The sequence below is a fragment of the Parus major genome, chromosome 1, assembly GCF_001522545.3.
Source record: "Parus major isolate Abel chromosome 1, Parus_major1.1, whole genome shotgun sequence".
In the NCBI taxonomy this organism is placed as follows: domain Eukaryota; kingdom Metazoa; phylum Chordata; class Aves; order Passeriformes; family Paridae; genus Parus; species Parus major.
The window spans coordinates 22,221,382-22,239,809 of record NC_031768.1 but is presented as its reverse complement, the minus strand read 5'-3'; positions in this window follow the sequence as shown (position 1 = coordinate 22,239,809).

Below are 18,428 nucleotides of genomic sequence, written 5' to 3'. Positions count from 1 at the left end.
AACCTCTCCTCTCCTCTCCTCTCCTCTCCTTTAGTGCCTCATATAGGAACATGAGATTAAGTAAAAATAATATTTAATATTTCAGAACAACATCAAGGTGACAAGTTCTAGCCCTTCATGTTATAATGTGGACAAGCCAGCAAGGGGAACAGTTACAACTTCTGCTTCTGTGGCAGCAAGATCCTTAATAAGGCAAATTTTTGCTGAAAAAATAACAAACATTGAGAGGAAAACTAGTAATTTATAAATAATTTGCACAATTAACCAAGTGCCATCTTCTTTTACTGAAATAGCATTTCCTTCTTGTGGAGTTTGCTACAGTAAAAACTACCTCAACCATGAATATGTTTATTTCCCAAGTATTCTTTTTCCATGAAATGAGTTTGCAGCATCTTATATACTAATATTATCAATATTTGATTTCAAAATTTTGTGACAATATTATTTCTGGTAAAGTCTACTGTTTGTTTTATTATTCAGTCTGTCACTGTCATAATACTGTCAAGCAAATTACCTTCTTTTTTTCCATTTTGCATTCATACCTTTCAAATTCAATAATCTACTTAGCAATTTAAATACTCATGTCTTTTTCCTAGGTTGACATCTACAGTATCATTTTATGTAACTATTGTTTTTTATCTCAGGAATGTAGCTTTTCTACTTTTTTTCTATTATATGATTTACTTTAATAGTGAAGATCAGTTCCATTTTTCATGTCTATTTGTTCAATTTTTCACCTTCTCTATAAGTATCAAATATTTTTCTTAAAAATAAAGCTTATATTATTACAAAACTCATGTTTTACAGGTGAAATCTGTCAAGATTTCCTTCTTTTACTTTACTCACATTGGTTTCCTGTCTGACTTTCCATTTCATCAGTATGATTCAGACATTTTGCTACAAAACTAACATTTTTCTAAATTGTAGTGGTCTTAGAAAGAGCTGACAAGAATTAGCTGACCGACCCACTTTCCCATCTGAACTTTAGATGACCAGATGTGAGTCGTGCATCTTTCTGCCCATCGTCTGATAGGAATTTGGGGTCAACAACCAATGTTTAGGCATATCACCTAAGGTCAAAAATAGGAGAGATGGTAGAGATTTGATAACTGGATATTTTGTTAATGTGTCAGTTGTTAAGCAGTGAAATTTCAGTTATTCTCTGACATCTAGACTCACCACATTGAGGAAAGAGATGAGAATTTCTAGAATTTCCTCCTGCTTGTTATGATAATCCTACCAGTGTAAGACCAAATATGTGAAACTTTCAAAAAACTTCATTTTAAAATTGTATACTCTTTGTTTGAATGAGATAGTCCATTTTAAAATTGTTTTTATAAAAGATTGTCTGTGGTATCCTCATAGGGAATCTGGACTCAAGTAATTAGTAGTTTTGTGCTTTGTTCTTAGAATAGGAAGCCAACAAGAATCTCTCCAGCCTTTGGATACCATTGTGCAATTACCTGCATTTCTAAAATTAAATTAAATTAAAGTTGTTGAATAACTAAGTATTTTTACTGAATGGAACTGGGTTGGTTTACTCAACCTTTTCTATTTGCCTCTCTATAAAATATATTACCACTAAATCCTTAGTGTTCTGGAAGACAAGTAAAGCATTATGTACTTCTTGAAAATCTATTAGTACTTTGTATTCTGTAACATTTATATCTCCCTTTGGGTTAAACTGACAATGTTCTTTGATATTATATAGAGAGGTAAATGAAAAGGTCAAAAAAATCTGACTTATGTATGTACTTGTTGTAATGAATTCTAATCAATTAAGTCAAGTTACATTCCCATTAAGCAGACAGTGAGATCTGAAGTGATTCAACTAAAATTATTCTATTAATTCTGTGCTGTTTTTTTCACTTAAATTATGCTAAAAATTGTATAATTCATACTATTCCTCAGGCAGTTACCTAAGTTATGTTAGTTCCAAAATCTTGATGTTCACAAGGTAGTTTTCTATTAAGACTTAAATAAATGGTGCAGCAAGGGAACAGTTATCTTCCCAATTAGATCCAAATTGCAAGAGACATAGCAGGGTCATTACAAAGTGTTTGATCTTATGGAATATAGTAAGTAGAGCATCACAGTTTTCCAGAGGAGCAATCCAAAACATTGCATCAATGCAATGATTGTATTAGCTAAGGAGAGGTTTGTTCTTCCTCAGAAAATCAGTTTAAAACAGATGAAACTGTGATGAAAATATATTTTTAAAGGGACACAGTAATTTTTCCATTTTTCCACTTTTCTGAGATATGGAAGCCATCTTTCATGAACAAAAGTTGAAAAATTGTGTAATACATTATACCCCATGTATACATTATATTGCATGCATTATAAGTAATGTCACATATATAATATATAACACTATGCATTTTTCAAAGTGTCAGGGAGAGATATATACTGGTTCCTCTGGCACTGTTAAAATATACACACATGCATGCATATTTAAATACACAATATGTGTTCCTTTGCAATCCAAGGTCATACTCTTCTTGTCAATAATGTATTTTCCTACTGAAACTACAGCATTTTTAACTAAGAAGTAGCTTTTGCTTAAGTTTTATGACACATCTGGGACATTAGGAGATTTCACAGTGGAGTTTCAGGCTTCCAACCAAAACTGGTTTGGGTTACCTTCATCAACCATGCAGGTAATACAGAATTTGTTGATGTTGACCCTTATACTGATCTTAAATGCACATATAAAATAAAAAAGTTATATAAAAGGAGACAAAAATATAGCCACCATTTCCCTAGTGCAGTTCAGCACTATTCAACTATGTTTCAAGGTTAGCTGGAAGACTTCTCAGAGCTCCTAGTCCAGAGCTGCCTCCTGCCGTTAGATATCTATGCCTACTCTCATTCTTTTGGCAATCAAGGATGAGGAAAGGCTTTTTTTATCTAGTCATTAAAACATTGTCTTAAGATATGAAGGCAACTTTAAGAAATCATATAGTCCCCACCCTGGACTGAGTACATTGCAATCTTTGTACTGGTTGAGTTTGGCATTTTCAACATATCCTATTTAAACATTTGTGCAAATAATTGAAATATCAAGACTTAAAAATATAAACACCAGAAGAATTAGGCTGTGGCCTAGCATTGAGAGCACTTGTGTTGAAAGAAGGATTCCTGGATTCCATTTCCTTCTCCAATTTTTTTTTTTTTTTAATATATTAACTTAGATAAAATGTATAAAAGCAGTGTGGCATAATCAGGTCAGTTCATTGGATCCAAAGAAGTGTGGAAATTCCTGATCTAGAGAACCATGATGAAGCTTGTGGTGGCTTGCTTTACTTAATATTTTTTTTTTTTTTTTTTGCAAGAGAAATAGTTTTTAACAGGAAGGACATTGTCCCTCTCCTAGTAAAGTCTACATGAATAGAGGGACAGAATGAAAGCATTCCTTCAGAAAAGGCAGAGGAATAATTTTAAATATCATTAACCAAAAACAGGACTGCAGCCAAATACTTGACAAATGTTCTTACTTCTGCATTGTATTACACTACCAATCTATTGTGTATATATATATCTTGATAATATGTTCACATATTTTCTTTTCTATTTCTCTGTCATTTACAAAAAACTGGGAGGTGTATCCACATTTTGGTGACAAATGCAAGACTGGATATATGTGAAAATTCTAATACTATTTTCTGTACTACTTCTGTTTATGAACATCTGATAAGCTCTCAGTCCTGCAAAGTCTGAGACAAACTTATATATTCCCAGAGACAGAGAATAAGCAACTTTAAGAGACATAGTTAAATTCAGGAGTTCTGCAGAGGAGACAGCAGCTGGTCATATTGGAGGAGCAAAACTCTTTCTTTTCCAGAATTTTTTCTAAATCCTACTCATTTTTAATTTGAGAATTCTGTTTTCTCCCTGTGTAAAGGCAGTGGTTTGATAGCTTTTTATGATGTTCTGAAGATGAACAGGCTAAAGAAAGTAAGTATGATTAGCACTTTGACAAAATTAACAACCTATGGCAAATAGGCGCCATTTGGCTTCTTGGCCAGCCAAAAAGTATCTGAAGAGGCTGCTGGTTTGCATGGACTAACCCACAGTAAGTCCAAGACACAGGACTGTGGCCCTTGTATTTCTCCTGGACAAAGCTGTAGCACCTGCTGCCTACCCTTGCATCCAGTGCAAGTCTGCTCAGAGAATGAGAGCAGATGGTCGGTGTGTGCAGTGCTCTCACCAGCTCAGTGCCGCTGAGGAGGAGCTGTGCCTGTGCACTGCTGCTTTGTCTGGGCTTCCTGAGCAGCAGGCAGACAGCTGGAGCTCCTGTCCCAACTGAGGTAGGCAGAACCCCAAAATCCCAGCTAAAGAAACCCATTCCCATATCATCTGTGAAGACAAAAAATCAAACTGAATCTGAAAGACAGAAACAGTGGTAAGAGAAAGATTAAAGTCTCTTTAGTTCCCTGGTAAATCCACGCATTTAAAATAATGTCCTTGATTTGTCTAGTGTCTATTCAGTAAATCAAGTCCTTTAAAACATTAAAGATTAAATTTCACTACATGGGAAACTAAAAATGTATATTAGCTCCTGTACAGTGTCAGTGGACCATGAAAGAGAACAAAGAAAATAACAAATTAATAATGCTATGTGTAAAAATTAGGATTTGGGAATGTTGAGGAATGGGTGGAGTTGGAGAAGTCAGTGTGAGTCACAGAGTATCATTGATATTTTTGTACTTTTGTGGAAAGGTAAATATAGGTTTTCTGAAAGGAAATGAGGCTTTGAAAACACACACACAAGAAGTTAGACAAACACTTTCTGGAATAAAATTAGCAGTTTACTTGAATGTGTTTATGCACCCTTTTAAATGGCATTCCTGTGGATATTATATAAAATGAGTTGACTGCAAATGATGTTTTCTCAAAGTGGAACTGAATTTTAAGCTAAAGAATCCTGGGCAGATGAAAAATCGTTTACACATATATAAAACAGAAGCAGCTACCTAAGTATTCAAGCAAAATCAGAATCTAGTTTTACTTCAGATAATCCTAAACTCACAGAGCCTATGATGTAATCAAAAGACAAAGTATTATTGCTGAAGTTGGCTTGAAGCATAAATGTCAACACAGAATGTATGTAGTAAACATTGAGAGCTATCCATGCACAAAGTGTTGACACAGAAGATAAAATCTTTGAGTAAACTCCTACCTAGTGTTCGCTTAGATCAAAATGCAGCACAGATCTGACAACCATTTCCATCCTGCCGGGAAGAAACATAGCAACAATTGCAGGTTTAAATGCAGTAGCAAACATTTTAGTTTCTTAAAGAAAAAAAATAAAAATAAAACAGAGTATATCAGGCTCTTAAGGGAAAAAAAAAAGAGACTGTATCTCCTTTGGAAAAGTGGCCACACAATTCAGGAGCTATTAAGGGTATTGTTAGGTCATGTAGAAGAGAATTAGACAGGTGAACATTCAGTTGAAACTTAATCTGGCCACTTCTGTAAAATCTAATAAAAAGAATTTTTATAAATACATTAATAATACTCCATTCTTTATTGGTGTGGTGGGAAAAATAGTCACCAAAGATGAGGAGAAGGGTGAGGTACTTGGTACGTTTTTTGTCTCAGTCTTCAACAGTAAGACAGTTATCCTCAGGACCATGACCTGAGCTGGTAGACAGGGATGGGGAGCAGAATAAACCCCTCTATTGCATGAGGAGGTAGTTAGTGAGCTGCTGAGCCACTTAGATGCTCACGAGATTATGGGACTGGGTGGGATTCATCCTAAGGTGATGAGGAAGCTGGATACCTAAATTCTGGTAGTATACAAACAGAGTACTAGAAAGGGGGAAACATCTGTGGTTAATAATTAATTGATGATGCTTGATACTTGCCCTCTCTCTGTCTTCATGTTCAAAATCCTGTACTAAGATTTAGGTTCCCTCCATCTCTTTCATGCACACCTCATCACTTTTTCAGTTCCACTAACAGAACTCTTCCTGGTGCCACGCTGTGAAGGGAATTACTGAAATTATCAAGGTATTTCAAAGCCCCAACTGGCTATTAGAGCTGTGATTGAAACATTGGACTGTCACAAAATGATTGAAAGCTGCTTACTCCTGACAAGCATTGTATTATGTTTCATTTCTTCACAATTTGGTTAAAATATTAAAATTGTTAATGTTGTATAAAGTTTCAAAACTTGTAAATTAATAAGAGCATGGCAGGTATAAAAATGCTATATTTTAACATATTTCAACTGAAACACTAAGGATGTTTAAAAGTATTTCTGTATATTGAAGAGAATCAAATAGGTTTAAGCAAACAGTTTGTTAACTACTATTAACATTGCAGAAAAAAGAAATTAAAATATTAAAAATAAGTAATCAGAAATATATTTTATATATACATACGTAACTTGATAGATATATATACACATATATATAAAAGCATTTATGTTTCTTTCATTTTTACTATTGCTATGCAACATGAGTTTCAAAGTCTCCTGAGAAACTCAGAAATGCTAAAGTAAAAATGTAAGAATGTAGGCAAAAATGTATTAAGACTGTACTGAGACATACTTGGAAAAACATCACTCGTTTTGTCAATGTGGAGTAGCCACAAAATTGACAGTAAATTAGTGACATTGATGGAGTTGCTTCAGGCTTTGGTATGCAATTTGGTATCTACCCCTGCTGCTCTGTGCAATGTCCCCCTTTCTTCAGAATGAAGTTGCCAGATTATCTCATAGGTGGGCAGAGGTGGCCACTCAGAAATTTTGTGCTGCAATGCTATGTCTAGAAGTACTGTTGTATTATCATTAAAGGAACTTTTATGACTGTTGTTTCTGCCTCATCTTGTGCTCGTAAACCCTGGCCGTAATTTTTGTGGAAGGCACACCTATGAGAGTAACCTTAAATGTACCAGCCCTACAACAGACATCCTCTTTTCCATCTCAATGCCTCATTTGGACTGCTTTGTGAAAGCATGCATCTCAGTTACCCTTTCTTTCCCATTTTCCCATTACTGAAGTTTTATTTTCATTGTTTCAATCTCAGAGAATAACATGAATAACATGAACTTTCCAGACTGATGATCCATAACTAGATCTTTAGTTAATACTAAATGTGTATACTAATGTGATAATTATTTAATATAGTTAATACTAATATGTATAAATAAAAATAATACATTATTAAAATAAACCTTAAATAATACAAACAAGAACTTGGTGCATAGGCAACACATCTTTAGCATCTGCCTGAGCAGAAGCTAAAGAGAGTCAGGGCATACTACTAGTATTATGAATTTGAGTTATTAAATAATGGTTAAAATTACAAATAGATAATCCAACATGGAAGCTCTTAGAAACACTTTCAAATTGTATACTAAATGAAGGTTTTTAAATGAGAGACATCAATATTAAATGAGGACTCCACAGGAATCACAAGTGTGTCTTTTATTATCAGTGCTATAAAAAATACTAATCAAATTCTTGATGATGAGACACTTAAAGTTCTACCTACTTTTACCAAATTAATTCTAAACATTTAATTTTACCTGAAGTGGAAACAGCTGCTTTCATTTAGGAGTAGGTATTAAAAATAAATTATTACATTCTTCTTTAATGATTCAAGATGTTTTATTGGATGATGCATTCTTTATTTCAGTAACTTTTAAAATACAGCTAACTAGGGACCTCAGCAAAGGCATAGTTTAAAGGAATGCTTCTTCTGAACTAGAAATTATAGTGAAGAGATGTTTTTGTCAGTATAGATCTTCTGTGCTTTTATTCTTTCGTATTTGTTTCCCCTCTCCAAAGATGAAAACTATAGATTCAGCTTGTATAAGTGACTGAATACAGAGGAAAATTGCACAGATTTGGAAACGTTTTTTTTACTATTTCAGTAGTTGAAACACTGACATAAAAGAAGATGTCTGCATGCAAAAATTATTATTATGGCAAATATGTGTGCATATATAAAATGTCTTCTACAGCTAAAAATGTATTATTACTTTTTTAGTGTGTCAATAAATGTAAACAATTTAATTTTTACCACAGAAATTTCTGCTTTTCAGTCAGAAAATAGTAAGATAATAACAAGCTTCAAAAGTTTCATTAATTGAAATTTTTTTCTGTTCATTCCCATCAGCCTCTGTAGACATTGACTCAGACTTGTGTAAACTTTCATGATGGAAATTTTATTTACACTGGAAAGAGTTTAGTTCTGTAATTATCCCTGAAAATGAATTGGACTACAGAGGAATGGATGTTTACTCAAAGTATAAAGCCTAAGGATCTACACATCATTGATGTTATTTTGTTAGATTACTGTCAATGACTAGTACATTTACATGAAATCCCTACCCATATCATCTGAACTATCATGACATCTAACATCAAGAAATTTTTCATATTGAATATTCAACACTGAATATGCCTTATGAATTCAGTCTTATAAAAAGTCATTGCAGGTTGAGAAATGTTGCAATAGTTATACCTTGAATATGGTATGGCTTGATCCTGGCCTCAAAACTTTGCTCTTTGGCTTGTCCAAATTGTCAGAGATCTGTAAACCCAGAATGATACCTAAGACAGGCCATACCTCCAAATTGTTTTGCTGACAAAAAAAAAATAAATAATTATTGACAATGCAAATAAAAATGTTGTTGAAAATTAAGAACTCTATAAATGTATGTGTGTATGCCTCTATCAGATTCTTCCTGGGATAATATCTCTCCTCTTAGTCTAAATTTCAAAATATTGATATATGCTCAGAGTTATTGTAAAAAACATAAAGAAATTTTAAAGTATAAAGAATTAAAAAGAAGCAGTTCTCAGGCTTAAAATATATATATATATATATATGTACTAGTTCAGTGCTGAATAGACTATATCTCTTTCTCAGGATTGGTACCCAGGCAGGATGTAGTTCATGCATGAAATATGTGAAACTAGTTTTATATCTCAGACATTATTCTAAAACTGTGGACCAAATAAGTTCTCTGATTTGGTTCCACAGAAACTCTGTGGAGTTTCAGATCATGGACCTGTGTTTCCATCCTAAATAAAGGAGTAGCCCTCAGAAAAAAAAATCTCACCCCTATTGACATCTGTGTAAATCAGTGTTCAAAGTCAAATTTAGGGGATGGGAAATACTCCTTGGTTCCAGGTCCAATCTGAAGGAAAAGAGAATTAATTTAGTGATACACATGTAGAAAGGAAATTTCTGCTAGTCTTCAGCAGAATCATGTGGGATCAAATTCATATCCACTACCTTGATGTGCCTAGGTTACAGCACAGTCACCATAGAATAATAATCAAAATAACCCCATTGACACCTTTCCCATAGCTGAATACAAAGTCAATGTAGTTCTGCAGAATGTACTTTGAGCTTAGGTGTCTCTAGTCTGTCATATTTGACTTCTTTCCAGAGTGGTACAAAAATGCAAAAGTGATCTCTGCTTTGAGGAGGAACTTAGAAATGCTTAGAACAACGTAAAATGTGTATTTTGGCTCAAGTTTCTCCTTCCTGATGTTTTTTCGCTCCCATAATTTGAAAGTATTCAGCTCATTTAGGCTGAAGTTCTTTTTTGGTGAAGTTCTTTTCTACTTTTAGCATTTTCATTAAGTTTTTTTCTAATTTTTTCTCTCCTTGTCATAGATAATTAGGCAGCACTTCTATCTGCTGACATTAGTACATCAAACAGAACTATAATCACTGAAAAATTTGTCAGGGAGATACTACCCCAACACAAGAGGATTTTTGAAGATTTTTTTGGGTTTTTGGGTTTTTTTTTTGGGGGGGGGGTGCAGGGCAGAGTGGGGGATTGTTTGGTTTGTGGTTTGTTTTGGTTTTGGTATTTTTTCCAATATTGTCACTTTGCACTACATTCATGCCCAGGGATGAGAAGGTTACCCAAGTGTTTTCTACCTCTTCAGAGATCTCCAGGAACACCAGAGGTTAAGGCTCCAGTATGCACATACCTGTTCATGGTGGGTGCTGCATAAGATTACTTCTTTATAACATGAAAGCGTAATTCTAAAAGGGCATGCACATGACTTTAGTGCACTGAAAGACAGAACACAATTATCCCAATGAATCTTTCTCTAACTTCTTTGCTTCTCTTCTCCTGCTTCATTACAGACATTACAGAATCTGAGTTGGAAGGGACCCACAAGGATCAGAAAGTCCAAATCTCAAGTGAATGGCCTGTATGTGGATTGAACTCAAAAACCTTGGTGTTATTAGCACCATGATGCAACCAACCCAGCTAATCTCCTTCCTTTTACAATTAATAAAACTTTTAAGAAAATAAGGGGAAAAAATAATTAACTAGATGAAAATTAACAGCATAATAAGACAATGCAGAATTCTTGCATACAACTATCTTGTCTGTCCTAGAAGAATGGAACCTTCTATTTGAAATTGAAAGCTTTAATAGGGAAGGTTTGTTTGAGCATATCCACAAGTCAGAAAATAATTGTGTTTCTTCAAAAACCTCCTTTTTCAGACTGGTGTGGAGGCTGAAGCAGCTTCCTTCAGCAAGCTTTCTTTGTTCTGTCTTAAATTCTATCAATTTAGGTAATTCCTCATTCATTTAGAGACTATGAAGATATCACCTAGTTTAGACAGAAAGGGGCAGTCTCTGTATCTCTTCTCAAATAATCTCAGAGCTTTTCCTTACCCAAGTCTTATGGAATATCTGCCATATGATTCTTAGTTTCCCTAGAATTTTTTTAAGGGAAAAAGTGTCAGTAAAGTGAGATATCTGTGAAAGCAAACAAACAAAATACTACATAATCTCTTGTAAAAGAAAAGTTACTGACATTGAAAACAGAAAAAAAAAATCTGAGCTAATGTTGTCCCATATCTCAAATTCATGACAGATGCTTTGTCCATGATAAAATGAGAACCTAAATGTACGGCATTAATGGTTCTTGAAACCTCATCACCGAGAAACAAAATATGACTTTTAAAAATATTATTTCACAGTTTTAATGCTTAAAGAAGATAGCTGCTTGACTAATTTTAAGAATGCTGTCCAGTGAAATGACATTGCTGTCCTTTGGTCTTGGTCGGTGTGCCAGATTATCTTTCTTGTCATATTCATTGGTTATCAGATGCAGTAGGAAAATACTTATTTCCATTTCTGAAATAGGAGTCACAGAAAATAATTTAAAGGTATCCTGGAAACTTCACTACTCATTGATAAAATAAGTTCCTTTTCAAGTTAGGGGGGATTATAAATTATATAATCCAAACAGGAGCTAAATATTTTCTTTCAAACATTTTCTAGAAACTAAATATCCATGATGATGATATTAAAAGAGACATTAATAATTGGGCTATGTATTTTAAAGCAATAATTAGTGAAATTGTAAAGAGATGTTAACAGTGTAACATTTCATCAGTCTCACTGTTCATTTTCTCTCTTTTTATGCCCCATGTTTTAATATGTTTCAGTCACAATTCAGGGGACTGTGTGAGCTTTCTTTTGCTTGATTAACTGACCCTACCATTCAGACTCAATACCTTGAAAAATATTTTTTTTTTTTCTTTCCAGTCTAGACATCTATGTACTTTACAAATAAATTCTGGCCTATGCTTAGAAGCTTTGTAAGAGAGTCTGACAGGACTTATTTGCCACATTGTGAATCTCTGATAAGCAGCTCACTGACTGATCCTTAAACACTTCCCCTTTCTCAAGTGAAGGGATTCTTCAGCATTTCATCTGGTTTTGTGATTCAAGCACTGCTCATTTTGCCAGCATTGCTTTCTTTTAACAATATCACAGGCTTGTCCTGATGTTGTTTCTATGGTAACCTGTCCTCCTTTCAATTTGTTTGACCAGGGAGCCTACAATGTAGCTCAATTGTGCTACTGTAACTTAAAAACATCAGGTGACATTTTAAAACAAAAGCAGTGAGATTCAGCAAAATCTCCACCTCCTGTCCCTTTAATAAATGTGATCTCCAGGCCTCTAGAATTTTGAGTGGCAATATTTTTTTCTTTCATTTATGAAAAATATGATATAAAAAAAGGGAGGAAAACATGCATAGTGCAACAACTACTACTGTCACATTACTGGAATAAGACTTGAGAAAACACTGAAGAGTATATGTATATTATTTTTTGATTTGCTAATCTCTGGGGTTTAACCTTGAATTTAAGTCATTTTAGGAACAGCAAAGAAAATCCTATATTTGGTATTACATGATATATAATATAATTAATATAATTAATATAAAATATCAGAATATCAGGTTAACATATAATAGTATAATAAGGCCACAAAGTTAATATATAAATTATTGACTCAGAACATCTTGTGACTCACAGTGAAAATAATTATATTTTACAGTGTGCTGACAAAAATGTAAAACTGCATTTTTATGAAGGATTTTCTTTTTCCTTTGTTTGTAGCACTGGGAAAAGAAATTACTTGTTATGAATGCTTAGGACCAGAGTCATTCAGAATGGGAATATGAAATTGACCCACATTGCTTCACGCTGGCTTTAATGCAGGGAACTTCAGCATCTCTACAATTTTCTCCTGAGAGGCTGCAATGGGGAAATTGATGCAGTTAAAGTTACTCCCAGTTGCTTCTTCACCTGTGTTGGAGTCACTCTCCTTTGTATAACTCCCATCATATTCTTAACTTGGACCATTCATCAGTTAACTGATGAATAAAACCACATGGTCCAGTGACTCGTAAATCCTCCTAGGCATAGTGGCTGCATGAGCAAAATTTTTATTGAGATCTGTTTTATGTTTAATCAAATATAAAATTTTCCATTTCTTATTACACATAATAGAAATAAAAGCATTTAGGCTTTTCCAAGTGATGTGAAATGAAAAAGAAAAAACCAACAAAAAAAGACCCCAACTTTCTCAGGGTTTTGTTTTTTTACAGGAAATAAAGAGATTTTGATGAAAAAGAAAACATTGTTTATTTCCTCACAATAGGAATCCATCTCCTGTTGGATGCTGAAACACTACTTATATGTATAACCATTTAAAAAGCTTGCATAGGACATTCCTGAAATTTCACTTTCTTCAGGTTTTGGTAGGGAAAAACCAGCTATAAGATAGGTACAATTTGAAATGTATGAAAGCTCTGGAACTTTTTAAATTAAAATTAAGCATGCCACACTGACCTTAACTGAGGCCTGCTAAAGGAAATTTACCTGAGTTTTGATTGCTGAATCTTGTTTTCTGAGCAAATTTACCATCACCATATATTTGTCATAAAACTCTTTCAGATAAAATAAACAGAAATTATTTGTTTAAATTAAATTAATTATCTGAATTCTTATGCCTCTGCTGATATTTCCTGGAAAAAAAAAAAAGCAGATGTAAAATTAATTTTGCTTATGTTGCATGAAAATACATGACATACTCTAAGGAGAAGCTGTATGTGATAAATTTCTAATAGCTGGCTGCAGCATTGGTCTGGATTACTGCAATACTACAAAAAAGAGATGTGCTCCCTCCGTCTAGATTTAGCATCTGCAACACGTTGTTGCCTCTGACATTCTAACCTGGATCAGGGACACACTGAAATATGCCACATCTCCTGATAAAATAGAAAACATGAGATGAATTGCTGAAAACCAAAAAAAAAAATCCAAAATCCATACTCAGTGTATGAGATGTTCCATCAACAAAGTCATGTTTTTCATGCTAAGATACATGATAAAGCACACAGCACAAAAGAAAACAAAAGCAATTTCATTAAGAAAATATATCATGACAGAAGTTATGATTTCATGATAGGATCATTTCAAGGGACAATGCATACAAAAAAACACTCTATAGTATTGAGATTTTTTTTTTTTTAAAAAAACAAGGATTATTTTTTCCTTACAAGGTATGCAATTATTCTGGAACTGTAGTAGTTCTTTACTGAGCTGCTTAAAGAGAAAAAGATAAAGAAACCCCAAACCTAAATCAAATAATAACAATAATGAAGAAAAATAAGTAGTGAGGGATACAAAGATCAGGTATTCAGGAAAAGAGATATAATACAAAAACAGATATAAAGATTATGTAGGCATATATATGTAGGTGTGTGTATATACATAGACATGCATATGCCCATATTTTTATAATATTAAATAGTATTTGACAACATAATACTCAAATTGTGGCAACATAATACTCAAAGCAATTAATATAAACCTATCATCATTTATTACTTCTTATTTGGTGTACTTGTGAAATTTTGGCAGAGGATAAAATTATCCTCTAGCATTCTCTTGCTGAATAGAGGTGAGACTCGGGACCACCTAAATTTGAATGATAATCAAAGTACAGTTTTTTTTTCATATTTAAGATGCAAGTATGTGTAGCTATACTTTGTAGGAGGACAGTATTTTGCTTGCAAAATTAAAGAAATACTTGGGAATTAGAAAATACAGAAAAAAAATATACTCTCTATAAATTTGGAAATATCATATTAAAAAATATCACAATTGAATTTCATTTTGAGAAGGGATCTGTGTCATTCGATGAAGAAAGATTTAATTGCTGAAGCCAATAAGTGCTTTAGGTTCAAGTATGTTTTTCATGCACAGACTTTTGGATCAGCTATTTTCATGAGTTTCCCTTCTCTGAATACTATTCCACAGATACAGCAATAATTTAAGTTTAATTCCAGGTACATTATTCTAAAACCACTCTACATTCTTGCTCTGTCTCTTGGAATACCTTCATTCTTTTTGTTTTGGTTTGTCTCGCTTTTCCAAGAAATTAAAAGGGAGTTAGAAATAGAGGATGGTCTGGAAGGGTCAGGTGTTAGGGTGTAAATTTGAAAAAAGATTAAGATATGTTCTGAAAATATTTCTTACAAGTGAGATGGATTCCATATTTAAATAGCTTAATTTAAGCAAAAAAGGGGTATCTTGAATGGCATTTGAATGATGAAGTAAGTTGTCCATATTTTTCAGGTCTAAAACAATTTTATTTAACCAGTAGAACAAAGTGAGTACCACATGCATTTAGAAGCAAAGCGAATTATGAATACCTAATCATGTACTGCTGCTTTAAAACACAGAAAGAGGTCACTTCATTTAATTGTTGTCCCTTTTTGAACATATCATGAGAATATTTTTCTTCTTTTCTTGAAAGATAAATGTATTTTCATAATTTTCTGGCTTTAGATAGTTATTATCCCTTAAAATTTGATTCTACAGAGACAAAAATTAAGAAAAAAAACCAAATATTTGTCAAAATGTAAGGTTTCACAAATTTTAAATTTGGAATTTAATTAAGGGTTAAGGTCCTACTCTGATTGGATGCTATAAAGTGAATTCACTGAAACTTTATTTCAAATGATTTTTAGTGTAAGTGTTAATATTTTTTATAATAGATAGAATATCATTATTAAAAAAAATTATTTAGAATTGAAAATAAAGGAAATTTTTCTTTACAGAAGACTATTTTTTTGATAAATATTATATGGCAAAGGATAAAAATGCATGGACTAGCAGTCTAAAAGTGAGTCAAGAGTAATATCTTTATTAACGTGTGCCTTAATACTTAATCCAAATTAACAGAAAGGTTAGTTCATGCTCTCCTAAGACTTCTAGCCCAGCCAGCCTTACTCAGGGGCCATGCTTTCTGAATTTTATTTGATAAAAATTTTTGCTGGGACAAAGAACTTATTATTTTTTAAATAGGCATTTTTTCCCTCTGCTTCTACATTTGTGATTACGCATCATTATCACGTTATAGGCTACTGGAGAGGAAACACAGCAGAAACTCACTCAGTTCCATGTTCTTCAGTCAGAACAATATATATATGCTGTCTTTAAAAACCTAAAATATAGGTACTAAAGATTTCTTAAACAGTGTACTACACAATGCTGTCCAAAATCTCCTTCCCTGAAATCCGTGTTTCTTTTCCTGGTTTAGAAAAACACAGGAAAAAAATTGCCACCTTTTTATTCTGGAAAACGTTACCATATTTAAAGACTACTGTATTTTCTTTCTTCAGCTTTCTTTTTTCAAAGCTGAGTGACAAGCCTTTCTATTTAGCAGACTTTTCTTCTTGATTTCTAATCACATTTGCTGAACTACTTTGTATTTTTTAGTTGATCTGTATCTTTGTTGACATGTTGTTCTGAATAGGTAAGTACTTCACTTAAGATCTTTTTGGGGCAGAATAGAACATTACTTTGAAAGTCTGAAAGAACTATTCCCTAGACATTTTTTCTCTTTTTTCTTGACCTTTTTTTTCCTTAAGGACATTGTTAATTAGTAATTGATATTCAGCCTACACTTCTGTATAGGTACAAAACCTTATGTGATGCTGATGCTTATCCAGTCTTTTCCCTGTGAGGGATTTTTGCTATCAATGGCAACTTCAGACTCTGCACAAATCCTTAGTGGGATTTTTGATATTTGTTTAGAAATTTTACTTACTTGACCAAATTATTTCAGTAAAAAGAGTACTTGCAGCCCTCACATTCTCCCTTCCTCTTCCCCTATTCATTTTCCAAAGGATCATCCCCAGCTTTGAATATGGATACTCTGTACTCCATCAAGCTATTAATGAGAACATTAAACAGTGAGAGATCCAAAAGAGCTCCCAAAGGTGCTAAATAAAACTAAATATGGAATATTTATGGAATATAGAATATGGATCTTTGTAAAATGCTCCTTGCTGGGAATATTTCAATGAAGTCTTCTTTATCCCTTCCATAATTTTGTATAGTCTGATATTCCCTTTATTACATATAAGAATATTATATTCAATCAGATATGCTGTAAATGAGTAAATCATCTTATCAAATAAGTAAGCAAATAAGCTGATTTGAATATCCTTTTTTCATGAAATTTCTAAATTCTATAATTATTTAGCTTGGATTTAAAATTGCCTTCTGAGGAATGTGTGTTTATTAATTTGACACATAGAGGAAATTCAAATGTGTGCTCTGCTTTTCCTTTGGCCCTGTTTCACCTTCATTTGAAGCTGGACAGTGTTTTCATGCTTTACTTATCTTCAATAATCCCACCCGGTTTCTATGGATCCCTAAATTTAAAAGTCAAGTGCCTTTAATTTGCTTTAGACAAATCTCTCACTACACAAGAATGATCTTTATTAGGCTTACTAAACTGAAGAAATGTACCTAATGATTTTTAAAAATTGATTATTTTTCTCATTCTAGGCTAACCACATGTAAACATTTCAACACCATTATTTTTTCTACTTGAATAATTACAAGCTTTTGCTGTAATTTTCTGTGGGCATTTATTTTGCAGTGAATACTGACAAAAATAACATTGTAAACTTTATATGGGCCATTTTTTAGCTTTTAGTATCTCTTAAGCATGTTATGTCTTCAACTCATAAAACTGTACTTCAAGAATATTTTCCTTTTACTGCCTTACATTCTATTCATTGTAATTCTTTGAGTCTTGTCCTTCTAACTTCTACAAGTTATGGAAATTCTTATATAGAAAACTCCAATAATATGAAATAATTTTCACATTTTATATATCTCTATGTCAAGTTCCAGGTCAATTGAGAGCATATGAATTAGCTGTTGTCCTTTTCCTTCACTTCTCTGCCTTCTCTTCATCTTCTCTAATCAACATTATTTTAAGAGATGTCATTTAAAAATACTGTTTTCAATATTATTTTATTCCCAAAGGGTTTCATATAGTTTCTTTGTTATTTTGTCTACTGACAAATATGCTGTCCAAATCTACAGCTACTATACATCTTCTTTCCCTTCCTGAGAATGAACAACTCTTTTATCTTCATTTACAGTCACATATATTGCCTTTGACACAGTGAAAATCTTTCCTCTTTTTAGAATCAAATGGAGAGTCTGTTGCTCTCTACTGTTTGTATCAAAATTTTTTCACCAATTCATTCCAAGAAATTACTGGATAGTTGATAATTTATATTGGTTTTCTGAACACATCAGTGTAAATCAGAAGTCTTCTTACTATAATGTTATTCTGTTTATCTGTTTTTTTTTTCTTGTAGAAACAAGTTATATCTCATTTTTCTTTAAAGGACAATAAAAATCCTCTTAGCTTTCAGATTCCCTGTTTAAGAAAATTGTCATCTGACTTCATGCAAACTACTGAGTTAATTCACAGTAACCAAATAGCTCAGTCATTTATCCTGAATTGCACATTCCCTTTTTCAGTAATGTATAATATTTACATGTTTTAGTTATATTGGGCATGCTATAAGTACTAAATTAAAAAATTCAATGAAAATATCCATTACCCTTCTCATTGTTAGCCCCAGTGATCATTGATCACTGGTTTCCTAAAATATATATTTTTTCTTCATGTCTCTCAGGTGCACATGCAAATTTAAAGCAGAAGTATTTGTAGAATAAATAATGAAAGTATGGTAATGAGAGATCTATGAAGAAGATTAATTTTATATATTATTAAGTACAATTTGAGAATTGTATTTCTTC